Source organism: Balaenoptera physalus, assembly GCF_965194825.1.
Source record: "Balaenoptera physalus genome assembly, chromosome: 9".
NCBI lineage: Eukaryota > Metazoa > Chordata > Mammalia > Artiodactyla > Balaenopteridae > Balaenoptera > Balaenoptera physalus.
This window is the reverse complement of record NC_138888.1, coordinates 21,783,408-21,807,628: the sequence shown is the minus strand read 5'-3', so window position 1 is coordinate 21,807,628 and position 24,221 is coordinate 21,783,408. Positions and strand designations below refer to the sequence as shown.

Here is a 24,221-nt window from a genome sequence, read left to right as displayed (position 1 = left end):
TACATAGAAATTATTATATATTAAGAATATATTGTACATTAATAAGAATAGTATACTATCATATTATTGTATTTTAATAATAGTATGTATATATCAAACCATTGTTATTGCTGCTTAACATGAAAAGTAAAGTAAATCAGTCAATATATTATAGAATCCATTTTAAAAGTACTAAGAAATAGTAGCCCAGGTTGTTCACAGGTGTGGCAGAGTTCATAAAGATGGTAGGGACTGACTAAAAGTAGAGGAACATTGAGAAAATTCAACTCCTTAAAGTGTCTCCAGCTTTCTATCTTGCCACCCATCATTTCAGCCACTCAGAACTATTTGTTGCTCCTTAAATATGCAATAAACTCCCATTCTTGGGTTCTAGTGTCGCATGACCTTGGGTAAGTCATTTAAACTCTTTGGGCCTTAGTTCCCTCATCTAAAAGAGGAATACAAATAAAATGGCCCACACCCAGCAGAGGTTTTTTTTTGGAAGAAAGTTACTGGACATAATAGTACTTTGTAAACCATAATAAATTATACAAACATAAGGGATTATAATATTTCATCTTTGTGTCTCTCATAGTGCATAGCAAGTGCCCATTGAATGTGTGTTAGGGAGTAAATGAATGAATACCATGAACGCTCAAGTTTGAAATGGCATTTATTTAATTAAGTGAGTATTCATGGAATGGCAGGGCCTCATGCAGAAATATTGGAGAAAGGGTTTTTATCTTCAAAGAGTCAATCCAGTGGAGGAGACCAACACCTTAAAGAGGTGCTTGCAATGTCAGGTATCATGTTAATGTTTTTTATAATACAGATAAGGATGAGGAGCATTAATTCAGCTAAGCAAGCTTCCCAGGAGAGGTGATGCTGAAGCTGAGTCTTACAGGGTGAGGAGTTGCATCTCGGTGGACGAAGTGAAAAAGGGAATGTGGGCATAGCTGTAGACCAGCATTGCCTAGCAGAAACATCATGCAAGCCACAAATATGAACCAGATTAAACAAAAGTACAAAAAAGCAAGTGAAATCAATTGTAATCATATATTTTATTTAATTCAACAAATCTTAAGTATTATCATTCAGCAGATAACCAATATTTTTAAACTATTGATGAGATATTTTGCATTCTTTATTTCATACTAGGCCTTCGAAATCTGGTGTATATCTTACACGTAAAGCACAGGCCAATTTTAACTAATCACATTCCAAGTGCTCAACAGCCATGTATGGCTAGTGGATACTATCTTTGGCAGCACAGGCATAGATGGTAGAGGAAAAGTCTGGAATATTAAATAAACTGTGAGTTCCTTGATATGCCTTTTGCACAACCTGTGTGTGGACGGTGGGGGATGAAAGGAAGAGGTAGTCAGACACCAGACCACAAAGGCCTTAGATGCCAAGTCAAGAGAGTCTCAGTTTAATCATGCGGGCATTCAGGAGCCTTTGCTGCCTCGGACAGGTTTTATGTAGATCAAATTTAAGGTTTTGAAACATTATGCTGGCAACTGTGGGAAAGGTTGATTGGGGAGGCAAAGAACGGTGGTGTTTCTCAGTCTGTGGTGTTTCTCAGTCTGTTGCGTTTCTCTGCATTTAATGAAACTTTCATATAAACTGTAGCAATTAGTAGACAGCTGTTCTCAATTTCCAGTGTTTTATGAGTTTTTATCATTTTTCTGGACCTTTATGAGAATTTTAAGGGTAAGGTGGAAGAACAACTGAGACTATCAGGTTGTAAGAGAGAAAATATTGGGCTGAGGCTAAGCAGCTCCCGGTGAATTCATAGACAGACCCTGCCCTCCACCAAAGCTCTTTGTTCAGGCATTGTGCCATTACTAAACACGTGTGTGCAGGCCACCTGTCCTTAAGGCAAGGTGTATGCATTGAAGGAACTATCTCACCATCACCTTCCAAATACTTTCTTTTCCAAGATGTTCCAACCCCTAAATTCCTTTAGGAATCCTTCCTATAGCTTTCCTTTTTGGGGTAAAATTTGATTGTTTTCTAGGCATCTTCTCTAAAAAGGCAAATGTCTTAAATAGGTTACTTATTTTATCACCATAACCTGCTTATAATTTGGTTCCTTGCTTTGCTTTTCCCTTTGCTGCAGAATACAAGCTTTCTGGATTCTTTTTTTTTTTTTTTAAAGCATTACCTACCTTACAGGGTGCTTTCTTTTTCTTCCCATCTGCCCTTCCGCCATTTTGTTCCACAGCTCCATTTCAACTCCATTGGTTTCTAATCTAAAAACAGCATATCGGGGCTTCCCTGGTGGCGCAGTGGTTGAGAATCTGCCTGCTAATGCAGGGGACACGGGTTCGAGCCCTGGTCTGGGAAGATCCCACATGCCGCGGAGCAACTAGGCCCGTGAGCCACAACTGCTGAGCCTGCGTGTCTGGAGCCTGTGCTCCGCAACAAGAGAGGCCGCGACAGTGAGAGGCCCGCGCACAGCGATGAAGAGTGGCCCCCACTTGCCGCAGCTAGAGAAAGCCCTCGCACAGAAACTAAGACCCAACATAGCCAAAAGTTAACTAAGTAATTAATTTTTTAAAAAAATTACTTAACAACAACCAAAAAAACAGCATATCAATACATTTTTATGTGTGAAAGGTAGAGCAAATGAACACAGAAAATGGTGTTGTTTCAAAACGATATGCTGGCCACGCCCCCTCTTTCTGATGCTCTGGAAGCTCCCCAGCCCATGCTAGTCTCCTGAGCCAAATGATAATAACTAAAATGTATACGGAGCGGCTGTCAAGGACAGAAGACAGGAGCAAAGCGAGGTATTGTCCTCACTGATGGGGGGGCTGTCCGTGAGTCTCACATCCCCCCCACTTTAAGCACTAGCCACCCCGCCTGTCCCTGACGCCCAGAATGTGACAAAAGCATGTGAAAGTGGCTGAAGCCTGAGGTGCTTCTGATGTCACCTTAGGGTTTGGTCCATAGCGGTGGCTCTACCTGACGCTGCAGCCATTTCTCAAATCTTGTATTTTCAACCTAAATTTTAAAATCTACAATTTCTTAAATTTCAAAACCAAGTCCTTGGATTACATGCCCATGGTTGATTGACTTATTTCGCTCAAATGAAAGACCAGGAAAATCAGGAATGATTGGTAGTTTGATGAGATAATAAAGAGGAAGGGGGGAATGAACCCTGTTTAGGTACTTGGGAAATCGCCTCAGCTTTGCTGGGCCAGTTGTGAATAACTGCTGTTCTGTCTCTATCATGTCCACGGTTTACTGAGTTAGTAAATCATTAGAAAAGGCTTTCTTTCTTCCTTTCTTTAAAAAAAAAAAAAAAAAGTATCTGCATTTTGAGTTAGATGCTTCTGGGAAGCCAGCCCCAGTGCCTGCCTGGCATCTGTCCATGGTGCTCGAGCAGCAGGGGTGATGTTCTGAAAACAACAAAGCCCTCCTAAAACGTACCCCCGCCCAGCCTTGTGGGGCTGGGGTGGCCGGGGGGTTAGTGGGTGTGGATAATGTCACAGGGAGGAGAGGAAAACCTGGGCTTTGACAGTTTTTCCCACTGTTAAATAAAACACTAGGCAACTAGCCTTTTTAAAGGTAAAAGCTTTCTTTTTATGATCTCTTCACACATTGTCCTCACTCATAAAAGAAGAAAAAGTAATTATGCTCTGGAAGACTGCATGTGGTCTATTCCTGTTCTTTGTCAGTTGCCTTCTTTCAAAGGTAGATTAGAGTGATTAGTGATAATCAGAGAAGTATCCTAAGGGGGTTTCCCAAAGAAAAGAGAAAATCCTTGAGATTTTCCCACTTGGTTGGGAGCATCTGATACCTTTCAGGAACTTTGTCTCAAAAGAGAAGAAAAATTGACTGAGCGCTGACCTGGAGGTTTTGTCTTTGTATGGGGGAAAAAAAATAATAAAGTTAATTGCTGGAGAAATATAGTAAGAAGGGAAAACAAGAATTCATCCAACCCGTGTCACCTTGCAGGATCTTCTTTTCTCTTAAGGTAGATGTTTCACATGCTCTTTTTGGATGGGGGTGAGTGAGGATTCCTCAGACAGATCCTGATTAGGATCCTTTTATCAGGGAAGAACCGATCCCAATTAGACTCTAGAGCCTAAACCAACACCATTGATAACAGGGTGGAACAGAAATACTTGGACCTTGAATTTAGAAAGTGGCCTTTCACACCTGGGGGTCAATATTCTATGATTCATAACATCAGCGAAAACTAATTGGGGGATGAGGATGAAATGAACTTCAATCAGATTGGCTGACAACACAGCAAAGGGATTATTCCATGCTGAGCTCAGATGCACTGCCCTTCCTGGGGAAAAAAATTAATGATTACTCCATGGCCCTGTATGCATGCATTTATCCATTCACTCATCAGTCATTAATTGAGGGCCCACTAAATGTTAGGTAGGTGGTGTCAGGGATTTAAAAATGACCAATATATGATGCTGACCTTAGAGGGGCAGAAATTCTAGTAGCAGAAGTGGGTTAGGGAATGGTCACAGACAAGGTAAGGGAGTAGAATGTGTGGAAGGCGGAACTCTGGAAGACAGGCTTTGTCTTCAGATGGAATGACGTGAGGACTTTATTCCATGCAAGATTTTGTTTTAATAGTATTTAGTATTTTCTTTTCATCGTTGCTTGTCTGCATCAGGGCACATGTTATGTGTTTCTATATTGTTGGAAGAAGAAGAAAATCTACAATTTATTTCGATACTTTTGCACATGGCTTGGCACGTGGCTATATTTTATAAAATAATTGCAGGAAAAATATGTGGGAAATATACGTATCTACAGGACATTTCTGATTTGAAGCTACACCTGTGTGTGAGAAAGTAAGTGTCTCAGATACGTTCCTGGAATGAAGAACAGGAGAGTTTTTCTGCTAAATGCCTCCCCCAGACTCTCCATCTTCCTCCCTTCTCCCCTGATACATTTTTATTTTCTTGAACCAGTAAGCCCAAAAAGAGGTGTGAAGTTTTACCTGGCCAGGATATTTTGGTTTGTTTGATCCTGGGACGCCTCTGTGGGCTTTACAGGCTGTGCCAGCTCTCGGGAGTGGAGCGTGTTACGGCTGGTGTCTCTCCTGGTGACCTCCGTGGCCATCTGGGCTGGGACCTGCGTCTGCCCGCTCAGCCCAGCAGGGCAGGACCTTGGCCGTGAGTTTGCAGATGCTTCACTCAGACTCCGCTTCCGTGACTCACGCCATCTGTTGGCAATTTGTCGTTATTCTGGAGTCGGGGGGTTTCAAATGCTTCCGTCCCTGGAGTCCCTCCATGGAGTGCGCTGTCTGACTGCAGTTTTCTGACACCAGCTTCCCATCCGGTCTCAAGCCAGACCCCAGCGCTGGGTCAAGCTGCCATGAATGTAATGATAATGTTCTTTGCACTTTCGAGAGCTTCACACCAAGTTCCTGGCCCCTCTTGAGGAAGTTACGCTTTTCGTGGGACTCGTTTGAAGTTCGGCCAAGCTGGCAGCGTGGGGTTCCATTTTTACAAGCTCTAGAAACAGTAGGCTGCAGTCCTTTGTGTCACCAGGCCATCTGCTTAGCTTTTTCCCCTCTTCAAACTGTAAGTAAAATGAGCTACCTGCACCAGAAATGCACCCCCCATTAAAACCCATTTTCATTGTCAACCCAAATGCCACTGCTTTGTCTGTTCTAAACCACATTCCTTTCTCATACCTCTTTAAGAAATTTTATTTGCACCAAAAGCATAGACAACAATAATAGTGAATATATATTAATTTTTTTCTACGTACCAGGCACTGTGCTACATCTTTTATGTTCACACGATTCCATTTTATCCTCAGAAAAAAAACATGAAAGAGGTACTGTTCCTATTCCTGTTTTTGCATGTAAGGAAATTGGGGATCAGACAGGTGAAGTAACTTACCCATGACTGTTCTGCTAGTTAGTGATGATACCCAAACCTAAACTTCACCACCTGGCTCCTGAGTGCAAGAGCTTAACTTTTTGCGTGTACTGCCCCCCTCTTGACGTTAATTCTCCAATGCTTTGAATTTGAATTAGTGCCTTTGACTAATTAATCCCTCACTCCCTAAATACAGCATCACATCCGTTAGCAATTCCCGTTCATTCATCCACCCAACAAATATCAATATTTATTGAGCATCCACTGTGTGCCGTGCACTGTACTGGGCCCTGAGGGCGCAATCATGAAGAAGTCTTATCTCATGGAGCTTATAACATAGTTGGGGCTACATTTATTTAACAAACTTCTGTAAGGAACATTGTACACTCACTGTGCTAGAGACCGGGCCTATAAAGTCAAAAACGATACGATCCCTCAACTGTGTGACTCTCAGAGTTAAGATTTCCAGTATATCGGGACTCTCAGGGAACTGCAATTCCAGGATTAGGAATCAGAAGAACTGGGTGCCAGCACCAGTATTTATGATGTATGTTCTGTCCAAATCATTGAACTTCTCCCTCCTTTGGTTTCTTCATCTACTCTAGAAAAATCATCTCTACTCTAACCGAACTTAGGTTCGCAGGAAGGCTAGGGTTTAGAACTGTGGGGAAAGAGAAAAGAGGAAAGTCTAGGTTCATGAGAAAAGCAGGAAAAAACTTCAAGAAGTGAATTAATCAGAAAGCTTTTGGCTTCAAGTAACAGAAAACATGACCAATGGCTTGAAAAATTAGGAATTTATTTTCTCACATAAAAGAAGTCAAAGGGTAAGTGTTTCTGGTGTTATTTCAGTTGCTCATTGATGCCACCAAGGACCTTGTTTCCTTCTAAGTTTCTGATCTGCCACCCTTACTGTATTGGCCTTTCGTCTTCAAAGTTCATGCCTCGTGGTTACAGGATGATTCCTATTGTTTCCAGAATTCTTTTCTTATAATGGTGTCCGGAGCGGAAAGGAAACCATAGGAGAACAAGCCTTTCTCCCTAGTTTGGCACTTTTTTTGGTGCTTATTCTCAGTTCCTGTACTTATCTCTCCGTGGATCTGTACCAACAGCCAGCATTGGTCCACAGACCACACTCTGAGTGTCTGATTGAAAGGACTTCCATGAGGAGCTGGTTATTCCTCAGGCGGAAATGTTATACATTTCTGTTTGTCCTTTGCTGGCAGTATTCCTCAGATCTCTCTAGATTTTCCTACACAAACATTGATTGACCTGATGTTTGCAAGGCCGCCTGGAGAACTTCTATCCATCCTCACAGGGCATGAGAAAAATGATCTGAAAAAAACAAAAACAAAACCCCACAACCTCTGCAGTTGATCCTGTGCTGGGCACAGGTAAATGTTAAAAGTCACTTTTAGCAGGGTCAAGAGAGCTGCTGAAAGAGACAGGCCCTGGGCGTACTCAGAAACCCTGTTTTAGCCCAGAATTAGTGCAAATCCCCCATGAAGCCCAGCCCTCGTGAATGAGACTGAGCCACATTAGGGTTATGTGGTGCCCTTTTACCCCTCACCCTATACCCCTGACTCAAGCCAAACTTGCTTGACAACTTTTTCCTCGGGTCCAAACTCAAATTTGACTGTCACCATCTTCCCACTTCTGGGATGGGTTGTTAAAAGACAAACAGAAAGAAAGGAGCCAGGCAGAGAGTTTATTCCCATGCAGCCCTGCTCTTACACCTCCTATCAAAATTTCCACTTTCTATTTTATTTCCTTTTATTTCTGTTTAACAAATATTTTCACAGTGCTTATTGTGTGTCAGGCACTGTTCTAAGGAATTTACAAACAAATTCCTCATGACAGTCTTATGAGGTAAGTTCTGTTACCCTCCCTATTTTATAGGTGAGGAAACTAAAGCACAGAACATTTAAGCAATATCTCAAAGTCACACAGCCATGTTTTTATCCATGTCAATGCATCTTCTCATCTGGGGTAAGAAGGAAACTAGAGGGAAGGGTTTAGAATGAGTGGGAATGATAGCAGTGTGAGGAGAATTGAGCCTCAGTCCAGAAGAAACAAGGCTTCTGGCATGAGAAAGCAGCCACATCTCAGAAATAACAAAAAAGGGATTCTAGTCACCGTAAGGGAAAACAAGCTTCAGTATGAGTGGCAGGGTTGGGATGTAATATGAGAAAACAGAACCAAAATCACATGTATATCGTAACCAGACTCACATCAAAGGGCATGGTGATACATCTGTAGCAGTAACAATAATAAAATGGCTATGCTATTTTGAATATTATATGGCAGCTTAGGTATGTAACTTTGTTTAATTTTACAATCCTATGAAAAAAAAACAGTGTTATTCCCATTTTTCAGATGAAAAAGTTAATAAAGGGAAAAAGAGGTACAATCACTTGCTCGTAATCTCACAGCTACTGATTGGCAGAGCCAGAATTTCTATCCAGTTTTATCTTGACTCCAAATCATAGGCCGTTGTTACTCAGCAACACTGCCAGAGTTAGTGACTCCCATGCCATGGGGGAATGGGATAGGGGAATCCTAAATCTATGTGCCCAGTCACTATGTGTCCAAGAAGTCTCAGAACTATGGCACCCACAGATAAAACTAAACCAGTTATTAGTTTGTTTTCAATTGGAAAAACCCAAGAAAGGTAAACCTAGCCCCCCCACACACACCACTAACTAGAAACAGAACACTTCTACTTCCTAGAAGTGGCAATGTCTTAGGCATCTTGCAAGAGGACTATCCCACATGATGGCTGAGACTATGTGCCCCTGACAACCTCAGTGAAACTTCAGTGTCGGGGGCAGGGGGGGTCTGTCTCTTACACCAGGTTGTGTGTGGTCTATGGAAGGTGAAGTGTTACTGAGCCTGACGCTGATCTGATGCCCTGGATGGATGACCCACTGGAGGTCTGGGGTTCTGCCAAGGTTATTTCCATCCTAGATCCACATAGAGTTTGTTGGCAGATAGAGCTGGTTCTTGAGACTAGACCAGAGGGTGTTTTCATTACCCCACGGAGCTTATATAAATTCATTCCCTTCCGTTTACAGTGATCTTTGGTCCAGCTTCTTTTCAGTCGTTGATAAACAATCAGTTGATTGTGTGGGAACATTTGCAGTTGCATATGTAGATGCTAAAGCCTTACTGAGTGCAGAATTGGAATTCTAGCTAGGATATTCATGGTTTATCTAAAGCAATTCAAGAAGGTAATAAAAGCCAAATAATTCCAGGATGGGTCATCCGGAGTGATATTCTTGGAATGCTAAGTGAAATTGTGAAAATAGCATTGATAGGCATTTCAGAAGAAAGAAAGAGACAAAGAAAGAAACAGAGAGAGAGAGGGAGGGAGGGAGGAAAGGAAGGAAGGAAGGAAGGAAGGAAGGAAGGAAGGAAGGAAGGAAGGAAGGAAGGAAGAGAGGGAGAGAAGAGGGAGGGAGGAGGGAAGGAGGGAAGGGAGGAGGGAAGGAGGGAAGGAGGGAAGAAAGAAGCTCACGCATTCTTGGAATTGACAAGGTACTTTCCCATAATTATATACTTGCTTGGCACCCTAGTCTTATCTCTCTTTGGATGACCTCCCAGTTAAAAATAACCAGATAAAGTATCCTAGATTCCAAAATGCCAGGAATCTTTTGACCAGGTGAAGTCTCATCTTTCAAGATATCTGATGTTAAGTCACCCCAGATCGACCTGTACATTTTATTTGGTGACATAGGTATTGTTATAGTATTGCTACAGGACAGTGGAGGAAGGAGACTTTCTATAACTTGTTTAAGAAGAGAAATAATTCTATATTGCCACCCAGCTATGGTTCAGAAGTATTGCTCTGGACTGTCACTGAGGGTAAAATAGGAAGAGAAATTCCCTGTGGTGTGGGGGGAAAGGAAGATTCAATAGATGGAGATTTTCTGGAGAGAGCTGAGGTTAAGGGAGGGGAAAAAACAACAAGTATTTGTAATCTGTTCTTGCCAGACTCATCTGTGACTAGATGTCCATTCAGTTTGAACCAGAAAGCATTCTCCGTCCACACCACAGACATTATCAAGCTCACACCTCTATGGAAAAGCTCTTAACTCTCCCCTCCTGCTCTCAGTGCAGACATAGCTAATCAATCACAGCACTCTTCCCTGCCAAGCCAAGATTTGGCATCAAAATGCTCCTCACCCCAGTGCTCCAGGCAGATCCTCTCATGTGCCGTGACGGTTAGCACATGAGTTGAAAGCTGTTTACTTTCTCGGTCAGCACTGGTGATGCAAACATGAATAAAACATAGCACCTGACCTCCAACAGCTCACAGACTCTTGAGGGAAACAGATCTAGCAGCAGTGACTGACAATATTTTGAGATGAAATGATAGAATTATGTATTCAATGGTGTGGCCACACAGAAGGAAAAGTCACTGTCTACTCCTGAAGGAGTTTTTCCCAGAGGAAATGAACATGAATGAGACTGGAAAGAGGAGAGAGCTCACTTCTTAGTCAAGATGGGATAGGCATTGGAGCTCTGAAGAGCTTGATCTGTGATGGTGCTTTCTCAGCCTCGGGTCTGAGTGGGGGAATGGCAAGGCTCTGGGGGCAAGGGGCAGGCCAAAGGTCAAGAGCTATCTCCCCTTGATCGCCAGGTAAGATGTTGAGGATTTTTCATATAGAAAAATTACCCTTCTGCAGCATGTGGACCCCTTGGGGGCATAAAATTATTACAAGGGCTCCGTGAATTCACAGCGCATTGAGTAGCCTCCATTAACAGTAAATGCGTCACATGGGTGTGTGCTCATAATGTCACTGCTAAGAAGGTACAATGTGCTTGGAGCAGAAGATACAGGGGAAAGAATACTTTCACCCTCAACAGTTTAACCCGAAGTCCACAAACCAAAGACTGTGGACATAGGGGGTGTACCAGCTTGGAGAATCAATTTAATTGTGAAAATGCACTACCTGTGCAAGCTGGGAAAATGTGAAGAGCTTAGAAGAGTTCTGGACATCTACTCAGGTGCTCTTATGGTATTTTACAGGTTAATTCTCCTTTTTTTGGACAAATACATAAATTCAGTTTGGGTTCACAAGCTCATAGCATCTGTTACCCCTAAAGCCTTTTCCTGACAACCCGGAGTACTTGAACTTAGGTTCATTCTCTGAGCAGTCATTATATTTAAATAAATACTCTATAAAGGAAATAAGCTCAGCCAGTAATCTAATAGTTCAACCTTGAAAGAAGAAACAATCTGTAACATTGTTATCACTAAATTAGCAGCATTAAGAATCAGCAACCATTATCATTTTTAGTTGGGCGTCACACCTCTCAAAGCCCAGTTAATGAACAAGGCTTTTGCGTTTATTCATCAAAATATTAAACACTAGCCAGCCCTCATTACACAAGTTAATATTATAATAATCTCTTACATTTGAATAGGACAGTTCGCAAAGCACTTTCTCTGATGTACATGATATCTTTTGAAGCTCATAATAACCATTCAGGGTAGAGGGAAAGGTATTATTAAACCTAGTTTAGTGGTAAGTATTGCCATTATCCTAGGTCTGGGTTTTTTGTTTTTTTTTTTTTTTTTAACAAATATCTGTATAAACAGAATGAAACAGAGGATTGAATAATTATCTTCAATGAGAATTTGGGGACAATTAAGTGTACTGGCCCTTTCCCACACCATGCCAGTTAAATCATAGGAGGGCTATGCAGGGTTTATAGGAGCCCTTTAATACTTTTCAAGGTGAGTAGGCGCCCCAAAGATGAACCAAGTGAACCTAATAAAAAATTGGGTCCCCTGGCAACCAGGCAGCATGCAATTTGAGGAATTATCCCAATTTGAAACATTGCTATTAATAGCACATTTTCATAAGTACAGAATGTACTCTGGGAAGCATGAAAAACAAAGTCAAATTTGTAAGAAACTGAAGAAAAAGGAAGGAAGTTGAAATGAACAAGACTGGGAAGGAGAAAAGGCTGGGGTGCTAGTTGCCAAGGAAAGGTGAAATAGCGGGTGTGTCATCAGTTCGATCCATCAAAGGAGAGAAATTGCAGGATTTATTGTCACTTCTTTTTCTAGACAGCATTTTGATATGTGCAGCAGCAAAGTGTACTGAAATGGCATCTATTTATACAAAAGTAGTAAAAAAAAAAAAGAAAAAAAAAGGGTGTGGGAGAAAAACACAGCTTCCAGAGATTTTAAGTGTGTAGAGTTTCATGGTGATTTGATTTTTCCCCTGAGGGTTCTACACTAAATTTACTGCTTCTTTCATTTTATTGATACTGTAATGGAACTTGATACACTCTAATTCAGAAACTAAAACGTTTATTCATTTCATATGGCAGTACAAAATCCAATCAAGAAAAAAGATTGCCCCTCCCAAAGCTAAAATCATACAGAGTGATAATTGCTTGGAAAAGAAATAAACAAGCTTGAGATGAGGGTGCTGTTCTCTGCTATCAGCCAATGAAGCAGTTTCAAAAGTGGGGCTCTTCTTCCAGATTTTTCCTGCAGAAATATTTGTGTGTTTCTATGCAGGAAGGACAAACACTGGGAACTTGATGGCTGTGGCTCCCATTGATTGATCACTTTGCTTGGGGGCTTGCAAACCTCATCTGTAATCATAGCAATGGAGTCCGTGTATACCCTCAACAGTGGCATCTTATGCCGCAGTCTAGCTTATCAGCTAGAAGCACAGGCTTTCACGAAATACGGGTCCGTGTTCAAGTCACAAAGATTAGGCTCTGAGTCCTGGCTTCTGCTGACTAACTGACTTAACTTAGGTAACCCCTGTAAGTTTCATTCAGTTTCCCCATAGAGTTAGTGGGAAATAAATGAGACAATCCATTTGAGCCATTCAACACGGAAACAGGCACACAGTACGTGTTCATTTAAAAAATGATTTGTAAGTGTGTGTAAAGTTTATAAAATAATAGCCAACATTTATTGAGCAATTTATATACTATGTATTGTCCTAGATATTTTGCATGTCAAAACTTGTGTAACCCTCTCAACAGCTATATGAGGGAATGCAAAAGGTTCAGCCCACAGTGAGAGCCAACTGCAAAATTACACAAGACCAGCCTCACTGCTGACACCCATTGCAAGTTCAGGGGTTCTTGAAACCATCCTCAGGTTCACAAATCCACTAGAAGGACTCACAGAACTCACTGAATGCTGCTAGGCTCCTGCTTATGTTTATTACAGGAAAAGGACACAGATAAAATCAGCCAAGGGAACAGGCACAGAGCAGAGTCCTGGATGGATCCACAGGTGGAACTTCCAGTTGAACAGCGTGAATTCCTCCTAGTGAGGGTGTGTGACCCTGTGCACAGAGTACAGCCAGCCAGGGAAGCTCACCTGAGCCTTTGGTGTGCAGAGTTTTACTGGGGCTCAATCCCATACTGCCTGCAAGGCTGACCTTCAGCCTCCAGTCCTTCCTGGGGGCAGAACTGCTACCACGCGGCCCAAAGCCCTCATCATAAAATCACATTCTTAGATTGGCTGGTGGCCAAAGTTCCCAGGCAAACAAAGACACTCCCCATCAGGCAGGATATTCCAAGGGTCTAGAGAGCAAGTCCTAGTAGCTAAGAGCAAAGACCAGACCTCTCTTTGGGTAGGTTCATTCTTCATTACGAATATTCCCATCTCATAGAGGAAGAAACTGAAATGCAGAGAGGTTAAAAAAAACTGGCCTAAATAAATAAATAAATTGCCTTAAAAAAAAAAAAAAAAAAACTGGCCTAAGAGCTCTTAGCTGTAAGTGGGAGAGCCAGGATTCAAATCTAGGCAGTCTTTCCCTGGATCTGTAAACATTACCCCTTGCTGCCTGCTGCTGTGTTCATTGAGTCTACGGAGATCAGACTGCTGATAGATAGGAGGATCTGGATTTGAACTTGGGTGGATCTGATTCAAAAGTTCTTGGTCTCTCTGTTTTCCTCTGGCTTTTCCTTGCAAAAACATAAGAACCCCACTGACCAGTGTCTAAGAGACTCTTCTTTGGCTTCTTGTACCCCTGAACGCAGATGAAGTTGCTAGCAACCCTCCCTGGGTTCTGTCTCTGGCACATCGAGCTGTGATGAACGTCAGTGCCTGGCTCAGAAGGCAAGTGCTCCTTAGTGGTTTCCTGGGACTGTCTTATGACTATTAAGAGTCAGTGGAGTTTTTATGAGCCCTGAAAATAATATTACCTATGAAACTAATAATTCTGTATTATTTCTACAGGAAAAAAAAATGTGCTACCAGTACTTACCCATATATTCATGTAAGTTTAAGCCAAGGGAAGGTATTTTAGTCCCGAGCTGTAAGTGTCTCCATGAAAGCACGGCTAGAGCTGCCTGTTTACATACAGTGCATCACAATGGTACATGGAAGACCATGCTTCCTCACCTATTCTTGAAGGCACAGTTTGATGTCTCCAGTACTCTGAAATTTAGGATGTAATTACAGATACCAGGCTAAAGCTTGTAAAACCCTAAAACCCTGTCTCGGTTGCTTGTCAGGCCTGGAAGGTTTTGAGGGGAGTAGTAGGAGGGGAGCCATACCCCATCACCCTCAGAGAAGAGCTTTTCTGAGTACACTGCAAACAGAGAGGGATCACTGATGAAAACCAAAGGGGCGAGCGTCTCCCACCCACAGATCAGCCCTGCTGATGTACACGACCCGCTCAACACCAAGCCAGGGGTCAAGTTATGTGAGTTCAGTTGATTGAACTTGAATCAAGGCAAAAAATAGGTGTAACCCAACCCCCCCCCCCTTCCTACAGCTCCCATCAGTTAGTTGAATTCCTCATTAATCAGAATCTCCCAGGGTAAGACATATATTCTCAAAGTTCCACAGAGATTCTGAGGTGCAGCAAACATCAAGAGTGTAATAGATCTGAAATGATGCCACCACTGAAAAACTTAAATTTGCAAAATATATGAAACAGAACAACCTATCATCTAATATTCATTTTCAGCATCTAGAGCACGTTCATTCTTTAAAAGGAAATGAAATAACCAACCCCCACTTACATTTAATTTTGGTTTGTCAGAGGGGCTGTTAGTATTAAGTGAAAGTTAAGCACATAATTATATAGTATGCACATTTTTAAAATTAGGGCAAGTGTACCACAAAGTAATTTAATTGTCATTTACAAATACATTGCAGTTTTTAAAGGGTTTTCACACTGGATGTTAATGCCCACAGCTGAAGAAAATCCTAAAGCCACTTCCAGGCATGGGGATGTCCCTTGACTCATGTTTCTTCTTTGGGGACAAAGGGTTGGTTTGAAGCTCTTTCCTCCATGCACAGTCAGTTTCACACTGGCAGAATGATCAGTTATTAACTATTTATTGACACCAGTGGGATGTGCAGGCTGTGTTTCAGGTTCTTTCACTGAAGTACACGTGGATGCAGTAGGAGGGTACACGGTAAAGTGAGGGAAGACATAACACCAGCTGGGCAGCCTTACAGCCGGGCCTCACAGAGAAGCGAACATAGGTCATTGTTAAGGCCAGGACCGGACAGTAGCTCCTTTCATCTGAAAATAGTTCTAGAAACCCGACAGCAACTCTAATAGCCTCCCAAGTTCAATGCTCAGCTCTTCCATCTCTGTTCCTCCCTCTGGACTTCTCATTCCATAACCAGCTATGGTTTCTGCTGCTGCTACAGACGACCTTCCCACATCAAAGCTTCTGTTTACGCAGAGCTTCTACTATCTCATGGCTTCTGCTTTCTGCCTTCTTCTTGTGTCTCTTGCTTCAGCTCACCCTACTGTTTGCTGATGCTCTCTGTGTGTCTACCACTTAAAGCCTCTAAAAGCAAGACTGGGGGCTTCCCTGGTGGCGCAGTGGTTAAGAATCCGCCTGCAGGGGCTTCCCTGGTGGCACAGTGGTTGAGAATCTGCCTGCTAATGCAGGGGACACGGGTTCGCGCCCTGGTCTGGGAAGATCCCACATGCCGCGGAGCAACTGGGCCTGTGAGCCACAACTACTGAGCCTGCGCGTCTGGAGCCTGTGCTCCGCAACAAGAGAAGCCGCGAAAGTGAGAGGCCCATGCACCGCGATGAAGAGTGGCCCCTGCTTGCTGCAACTAGAGAAAGCCCTAGCACAAAAACGAAGACCCAACATAGCAATCAATCAATCAATCAATCAATCAATCTTTAAAAAAAAAAAAAAGAATCCGCCTGCCAATGCAGGGGACACGGGTTCGAGCCCTGGTCCGGGAAGATCCCACGTGCCACGGGGCAACTAAGCCCGTGCGCCACAACTACTGACCCTAAGCTCTAGAGCCCGCGAGCCACAACTACTGAAGCCCACACACCTAGAGCCCGTGCTCCGCAACAAGAGAAGCCACCGCAATGAGAAGTTCACGCACCGCAACGAAGAGTAGACCCTGCTCGCCTCAACTAAAGAAAGCCCGCGCGCAGCAACGAAGACCCAACACAGCCAAATAAATAAATAAAAGAAAGACTGGAATCAGCAGTCAGGATTCCATATGATGCACCTCCACTGAGTACACATCGCAACAAGCAAGTCACCATGAGGGTCACAGACTGCCTGCAGAAGGCTGGCTGTCGATCAACCACTGGTTCTGCATCCAGGTGGCTTCAACCAGGAATGGAGAGTCATGGGATATACAGCATGACAAGCTATGCATAATAAATCCCTTAGGAAAAGGAAACTGTGAGCATGGCAGGCACCGTGGGGCTTCTCAGAAAGCACTGCGGCTGTCCACAACAAGGCGAGCCACATCAGCACCGCTGTGTGTTGACGTCTGGCCTGGTCCCCCTTCAGCCCAGCTGCCTGTGTGCCCTGAGCTCAGGCCCAGGGGTTCAATCGCTCTTCTCCATGAATGCTTTCCCATCCAGGCTGGCTCTCCAATAGGAAGCAGCTCTTTATATTCTTCCTCCCCTACCCTCTGTCCCTGAAGGAACCATGTGGCTTTTTTGTTTCAAATGCTTTCCTGCTAATTACCCTGGTTTGAGTATGGGCTAACTACAACAGCAAACATTAGGGAAGGTATACATCTCAAAGTAGTTCCATGAGTTGTTTAGATTGAAATGTAAAAATTTTTGACCAAAAAATATGTCCTCATCTTAATTTACAGAACCTGTGAATATTACCTATAATGGCAAAAGAATGACTGTTAACTTAGATGGCAAAATGATGTGATTAGTTAAGGATCTAGAAAGGAGGAGCTTATCCTGGATCATGAATGTCGTTATATGAGAAAGGCAGAGGGAGATTAGACAGAACAGAGGAGAAGAGGAGGCAATCTGACCACGGAGGCAGAGGTTGGAGTGATGCAGCCACCAGCCAGAGAATGTCGGCAGCCTCAAGATGCTGGAAGAGGTAAGGAAGGATTCTCCCCTGGAGACTTTGGAAGCACTGCATCCCTACCGACACTTTAACTTCAGATTTCTAGCCTCTAGGACTGTGAGGGAATAAAATTTTATTGTTTTGTTATCCAACTTATGGTACTCTTTATAGAACCCCTAGGTATGTAATACCTATACTGTCTTAAATGTTCCCTGGAAGTCTCCAGAGTTCTTACATTGAGAGACAACCTATCTGATGCTATTTGTTTGTAAACTAGAGGGGACTGTGGCCTGAGGTAGGTTCAGGGTAACACCATGACTAGGTCTGCTGACATAGGTGGGCTGCAAGCTTCATGAGAGTAGAACTGGGCTGCACATTACAGGTGCATGTTTGTTGAATGAATGAATGCATTCTCTGGTTTCCTTCTAATTGTTTTTTATTTTCTGGTTCTGTGCACCCAAATGACTCCTCTGGCCTCAGATGGCACTGAACTTGAAAGCTGGGACTTTTCTGGCCTTTTTCTCCATCCTATCCTGGCCCCTGGCTTTTTACAATTCTTTCCACTGTTCTTCCTTTCACCACCTGCATACACACTCTGGATAAGAAAGGCATTCTGCCCTTCCTTTTGTTCCCTTTAAATCAAGCAAACTGTTGTTTCTGAAATAAACCTCAATACAAACAGACCTTGTTTTATTGCATTTTGCTTTATTGCACTTTGCAGATATTATCTTTTGTACAAATTGAAGGTTTGTGGCAACCCTGCATCGAGCGTCTATTGGCTCCATCTTCCTAACAATACTTGCTCACTTCGTGTCTTTGTGTCATGTTTTGGTAATTCTCACAATATTTCAGACTTTTTCATAATTGTTATATTTGTTTTGGTGATCTGCCATCAGTGATCTTTGATGTTACTTTTATGACTCACTGAAGGCTCAGATGATAGCATTTTTAGCAATGAAGTATTTTTTAATTAAGGTATGTACATTTTTTAGACATAATGCTATTGTACACTTAATAGACTGCAGTATAGTGTAAACATACCATTAATTTGCAACTGGGAAACAAGAAAGTTTGTGTGACTCGATTTATTGCAATATTTGCAGTGTGGTCTAGAATCAAACCTGCAATATTTCCAAGGTACGCCTGTATATCTTCTTTCCATTTCTACTCTCCATTTCTCCATCTCCAAAGCTTAATCAAACTCTATCCTCCCCACAGACAGAACTTTCTCCTCCTTGGAATTTTCATGTCACCTTATCCTTTTTCTATGTCACTTATTTCTCTCTTGAAAACAGATATTTATGTGAATACCATCCTTTCTGCCAGACTTTAGAGTATTCTTACCATCCACTTCATCTTTCTCTTAGTGCATGTTATAGGAACAGCTAACAGTATAGCAACCCAAAAATTACTGGATAATTGAATAGACAGAAAATGCGGGAGAATTGGGGACGTTCAACAAGAGAAGAGAAATTTTGCAATAAAATCCTTAATATGCTAAGAAGTTAACAAGGTAAATAAAATTATTTTGAAACAGCGTTGAAGGCCCAGTTGAAATGATGGTGAGCTAGTCTGAACTTGGATGGGTAAAGTCGGAATAGTTAGATGAATCTACACTTGGTTTCTTAGGTTTTTTCTGTGGCTCCATAACAAATTACTACAAACTTCGCAGCCTAAAACAGCACATATTTATCATCTCACAGTTTCTGAAGGTCAGGGCTCCAAACGTGGTTTAGCTGGGTCTTTTGCTACAGGGCCTCTTACAAGATGCAAAGTGTCAGCCAGGGTTGGGGTCTTATTAGAAGGATTGCGTGGGGAAGGATCTGTTGTAAGTGCACATGGCTGTTGGCAGGATTCAGTTCTTCAAGGGCTGCTGGACTGAGGGCCTCTGTTTCTAGCCATCTGTTGGCCAGAGGATGCTCCCTTTAGGTCTTGCTATGTGGGCTTCCCCAGCATAGCTACGTGCCTCATCAAAGCCAGCAAGGGAAGTAGCCTGCTAGCAAAACAGAACCCACAGTCTCATCTAAACTAATCGTAGAGGTGATATCTTACCAACTTTACCAAATACCATGAGTTAAAAGCAAATCCGTGCCTACCTTCAAACAAAGGCATAGATACCAGGAAGCTGGTATCATTGAAAATACATCTTAGAATTTGTCTGCCATATCTGGTAAGTACCATAGGCATTCCCTGGGTATTTTGAAAGGGTCATGTTCCAAAACTTGTTTCTTGCTTGGTTGGAACTAAGAATTCAGTAGGATTTCCTTATAAAAACAATGGAGTTAAATCCCTGGGCTTACCTCCAGATAAGAGCCATTTTACCCAAAGTAGACTAAGTAGCATGCTAACCAAACTACTCTAACTTACGTTTATTTATGCCGTTGTTATTCTTTGAGAATATGCTTTCCAAATGTCAAGTTGGGATGCTGGGACAAATTCTCCAATTAACAAATCTTTAGCATAGCCATGTAGGGAAGTTAGGAGTACTATGCCTCTGCCATCAGGAACTCATTAATTATTTCACACTGTGTATATGAACAGATGATCCCCAAGCAAAGTATTTATCCATAAGCTGATAATCAATGATGCATTTACTGTGTACTCATTCTCTGAAGTCCTCAATATTTGTACTGAAAATCTGAATGTTTCAACAGGGAGAGCAGATCATTTTCAAAGTCTTTCAGAAAATATAATTCAAGGAACCATTTCAAATCATTTTTAAATTCTTAAGACTAAACAAAAACTTCCACCACAGCAACACTGAAGCCCCTATGCTGAAGTTCCTGGTCCCGGTTTGTTTACACTAAATCTCACAGGTTAGTAATGATGCCACCTCCTCTCCCTACAGGTCAATGTGGAAGAATCTCCTCATTAGGCCAGCAGAAGAAATTCTTTTGAATTTTCAGCTTCATCAAAGACTGGCCCTTTCCCTGTTTGAAGTCTTCTCTTGCTTCTTAGCCATTGGGGGTGCTTTGAACTCAGCTCCCACTGACCCTGTTTCCTCTTCAAAGGCTTCTTCCCTTCCATGTAGGGAGAAGATGCCTTTTGAAAGTAGTGGGTTCCTGCCTTATGTGAGTCTGTCGGTGTAAGCAGAAATAAACAAAAATAATAATAAGCAGAAGTAACAGGTCTTGGTAATTACAGAGAGATCCAGAGAAAATGGGAAAATGGAAGGCAAGCCACTCTGCAGTATTACTTGGAAGAGAGAGTATTTAACATGCCTTATTCTCCGCTGTGCTGCAACTTCTGTAGCTTGCATGAAGCAGGGGATGGGCATTTAAAGTGGCCCGTCCTTAGGTGGAAATTTCGGCCCAGGTGGACACCCCAGAGATGTTATACGTGGGAAATTTAAATTTAAAACAACTTCAGTTATCTGAGTGAGACTCTTCCCCAGGCACCTAAACAGGCCCTGTCATGAGACAAAGTCCTAGACATCTTGCATCTGTAAACACCATCAGAAGCTGAAAATTCTTGAGAATTTTTCTTTTTCTTAGCTATTGACTCATGAACTCATGGACTAGTTATGAGTTGATTCTATTGTAATTTTTTTTTTCCCAGTTTAAGTTGCTAACTTACATATGTACAATTTTAGCTCCAATGAAGTATTTTCTGTTTTATTTTCTAAGGAAGATGCTACTAGAGCTGTGATAGCTTGTAAGACACTTAAAAGTAGGTCCTTCCCATTCTGGAAGTCTCTGATTATGTGATCTTAGGTAAACTATCAGGTAGGAGCATCAGCCAGCGTGACGTAGAATAGCTCCGTAAATTGCTGCCTGATACAGAATAGTTCAGGTATTAAACAGCAGTGGCCTGTACTTAGCAACACTAATCAAACCACACTTTCCTTCATATCTGATAATGGGGTGTATTAATGTGCTAGGGCTGCCATAACAAAATACCATGGACAGGGTAGCTTAAACAACAGAAATTTATTACTCACAGTTCTGGAGGCTGGAAGCCCAAGATCAAGGTGTTGACAGGGTTGGTTTCTCCTGAGGCTTCTCTCCATGGCTTGCAGATGGCCGCCTTCTCACTGTGTCCTCACATGGCTTTTTCTGTGCATGATCACACCCCTGGTGTCTCTTCCTCTACTTATAAGGACACTAGTCCTATTGCGTTAGGGCTCCACCCTTATGATCTCATTTAACCTCAATTACTTCTTTAAAGACACTATCTTCAAATAGTCACATTGGGGGTTAGCACTTCAACATATGAATTTTGGGAGAACATAATTCAGTCTGTAACATGGGGTTACCAATAATGCCCATAGATAGATTGGAGGTCATAAATAGTTTGTGAAAATGTGTGAGTGTGTGCGTTTGTGGATTTTTCTGGAGAGGAAGTTTACGCCTTTCATGGGAATTTCAAAGAATGCTAATAGATAGGACACATTGCTTTATATCAACTTCCCTAATTATTTTTCTAGTTGGGATGATATATGCTGATCCTTCACAAAGATTCTGTGACTTTATTAACCCTATTGTTCCATCCTCCCTAGATTTTGAGATATTCTGTTTGGCTGTGAATCATTACTCTGCCCAAAGATTAGGGAATAGTTGGAGAACGTGTTTTCTTACCCTGCTGAGATGACTAAAATAATGATGTCGCATTTTTTTAATTGATGTCCAGTTTTAGAGTGTCTTCCTTTGTAAATGGTGGCCTAGGTACTTAAGAAAATATGTAGTTTTATAAATCAAATAAATATCTGAGGAAGTTAAAGAGAACAGCAATTAAAATCAATTATGAATTTAGGACATAGAAGTAGTACTTCAAAAATAAATAAAGTTGAACTTCCCAATTATAGGCAGTGTTGTTTATGCCTATATCATGTGCAGAGGAAAGCATTGAAAACAAGTGGTAGGGAAACGTTTCGTATGATAAAAACCTAAAGAAATTAGAAATTTTTAAATGGAAAACAGAGTATGACTAATAGTTCAAAAGTTACCCCTACCCATTACTTTCTCTCCCTCTCTCGTAGGCCTGTACCTTTATTTGGGTCCTATCGTATGCTGATCTCTGGGGCTACTATTTTTATTGCATATATGTGCCACTGACTTTTTAAACCAGAACTTAGGATTTTCATTTGCCATCAATAAATTTCATTTTGATAGGTTTAGACATTTTTCTTGCCCAGTGGTTTTTATTTTTATTTTTTTTAGTTATGGAAACATTAAGTCCATACAAAATCAAAATCTTCCACAGATGCCAACTGGATAAAAATGGAACTTATAGCTGAAAGAGGGAGAGGAAGGGGTCCTGCTGAAATAAAAACATGTTATCAATATGGTATTTCCCTAATCCAAAGTCTTCTCTATGTGGAATTCCCAGTCCATCAACTGTCCATAATAGATTATTTCTTTCTTTGCTTAACATTCTCTGTATATTAAAATATCAGAAGAAACAAAATTATGTTCCCAGTTTGTTTTTTTTTAAAAAAGGACAAACTCAGCTGGGACATATTTATTTCCTCTGACTGCAACCTCTTGTAAAAATGTCAGTAGTGGATGGGAAAATTAAGACAGTGCTCGCTTCCCTCTCCTCACTTAGGAGAGTGATAGTGGGAGGGGATTGGAAATCCTAAATCCTAAAATTGGCTTTGGAAACATTTTCAATCTTTGGTCTCATTTGCTCCTAAAGCACGCAGCTGCAGTCATAGAAACTAAATATGTAAGACATCCTATGACTTTCTGGTGAATGGCTATTTTGGAAAGACTCCTTTCAAAGCCCCCAGGTCATTTTTTGCTGAAGTCATTGTGTCAGTATCAAAGACATCTGGCAGCTCACTGCCTTGATCCATGCCTGATGGCTTTTAGGGAGCACTCCAAGCTCCTGGGGTTCCATCCATTCTGTTCCTGGAGTCAATAACACCTGAATCACTAAAGTAAAATGAAGTTTGAAATGTGCTGTTTACTATTAGAGAGAGTTTGAATATTTCCAATTTTTAAATAAAAAATGTTAACAGAAAAAAATCTTCATTTACTGACCTTCGCAAAGACCTGAGGAAACCTTTTTTAAAGAAAAACAAATTAAACCTCTGAAATTAGTACAAATGCAACACTTGTGAGTCTTTGGGGTTTTCCGTGGAAATGCATACTGAATCCCTGCATGTGTGTATGTGTAGAACTGTTACAGTTAAGCATTTATATTTTTACAGAAAGTTTTATGCTTGCTTTTTTGGTTTTTGTTTGTTTGTTTGTTTTTGGTTTAGTTTGGTTTGCTTTGGTTTAGTCTGGTTTGCTTTGGTTTGGTTTAGTTTAGGTTGGGTTTTTTGTTTTGTTTTTATTCTCACATTTTGGCTCGAAATGGCTCGGCAAAGAAATAAAGTTGCAATGTTTTATGTAATTTGCCCCCAAGTCATGCAGAGTTTGTGTCAAAACTAAATTGAGATTTTTTTTTCAGCCAGGATTTTAAAATCTGCTTTAACTAGCCAACACACCATCCTCTGTTTCTTAAGGTATCTGGTAGGTTCTGATACTGTACTAGGGGCCATGAGGACACAGAAATATAAGTCATGGCCCCTCTCCTCACATGTGCACACTATGCCTTGACTCGACAAACTCAGTCAGTCCAATAGGCCAGCATAACCTCTTCATGAGCTCTAATTTTTACTTGTGCCAAATAATGTCTGTGGAAGATGGAGACTTAGTTCCAAAAGCATGCATTTTGGTGAGAGGCTGAGTTCCCCTTACCATTCATCACTTCCTGCCAGCCCTCAAGGTTAAGCATATCCACGTGCAGCTGGTGGTGCTTTTTCTTTTGGGATTTTGAAATTTAAGGAGGGAAGGGAAAGAAAACTAATAACTGTTGAATGCCTGTTTATGCTCAGCTGTGGGTTTATATAATTTAATCTTCATGACAATATTATTATCCGCATTTAACAGACGAGGAATAAGAATCAGAAAAGCCAAGCAGATGTCCAAGGTCCTCCAGCTTAGTCCCTGACACCAGCTGTATTTGAATCTAGGTTTCTCCAAAGGCAAAGGGCAGATGTTTCCCACTAGACGGAACCATTTCTATGCAATTGCTAGAGAAGCCCTTAGTTTCCTCACCAGTAAAATAAAGACAAAATCTTCC

At 41.6% G+C, this 24,221-nt stretch overlaps 1 protein-coding gene and 1 long non-coding RNA gene across 5 annotated transcripts in view; both read left to right on the top strand.

Annotated features, from left to right (window-relative positions):
- The window catches only part of LOC309667029, a 416,481-nt gene that overhangs the window by 172,857 nt on the left and 219,403 nt on the right, over positions 1–24,221 (top strand). The window lies entirely within an intron of this gene.
- AIG1 (androgen induced 1) overlaps positions 1–24,221 on the top strand; it is a 230,541-nt gene that overhangs the window by 144,140 nt on the left and 62,180 nt on the right. The window contains exon 6 of one of the 4 annotated variants that reach the window (XR_014267306.1): positions 13,869–14,651. The exons of the other annotated variants lie outside the window; for them this stretch is intronic. The gene's annotated coding sequence lies outside the window, so the exon portion shown is untranslated. Of the gene's footprint in view, positions 1–13,868; positions 14,652–24,221 lie in introns of those variants that run through there. 4 annotated transcript variants of the gene reach the window in all.